Source organism: Penaeus monodon, chromosome 15, assembly GCF_015228065.2.
Source record: "Penaeus monodon isolate SGIC_2016 chromosome 15, NSTDA_Pmon_1, whole genome shotgun sequence".
Lineage (NCBI taxonomy): Eukaryota > Metazoa > Arthropoda > Malacostraca > Decapoda > Penaeidae > Penaeus > Penaeus monodon.
The window spans coordinates 32,841,895-32,842,605 of NC_051400.1; the positions used below are offsets into that span (position 1 = coordinate 32,841,895).

The 711-nt window shown below is 33.1% G+C and overlaps 1 pseudogene; it reads right to left on the reverse strand.

The window, feature by feature from the left end:
• Positions 1-711, reverse strand: part of LOC119581967 — a 12,911-nt pseudogene that overhangs the window by 3,935 nt on the left and 8,265 nt on the right.

Here is a 711-nt window from a genome sequence, read left to right on the forward strand (position 1 = left end):
ATAAACAAAGTTTCTATTGACTGGGAGCAAATCAAGCAATCTACCTCTTCTTTGTGTTGCCCAAAGTTTAATGTCTCTGTCAGAGGCATAAGTAGATGTGCTGGCCAAGGCACACATGTGAGGGATGTGTGGGGACAGAATACCTGCTCCAGCAACATCCACACTCACGTCCATCTCGACTTCTTCAGTGCCACGGTCTTCTTCTGGTGATCTTACTGTGCCAGGATTTTTCTATAAAATAAAAAGAAATAATTATATACATACCCTGAATATTTTAGTTGGGTGCATATTCTTGCATATTCTTAAAAAAAAGAGCTCTCTAAGTAAGGTTTCCTAGCCTTTTGTTCTAAACCACTGTACAGTTTTTGTGGATTCCTAATCCCAATTTATTTTATACGTAAACTATATAATATAGGCACAGACAAATATAAGGGACCTAAGATGTTCACAATATCATTACATAAAAAAGAATATATAATTAAGAGAGAAAAGTGAGAAAAAGGCACTTCATCAAATTTTAAAGCAACTGAAGATTACATAATCTATGAAACTAAGTCAAAGACCTGTCCCCCAAAAAAGATAACAAACTTTTGAAAAATGGATTAAAAAGTAGCAATCTTACAATTAAGAATCAAAACAGACTGACACAAACAAATATTTCAAAACATCAATAACATATATATGGAAGAATTTTAAATACTAATCTTTTAC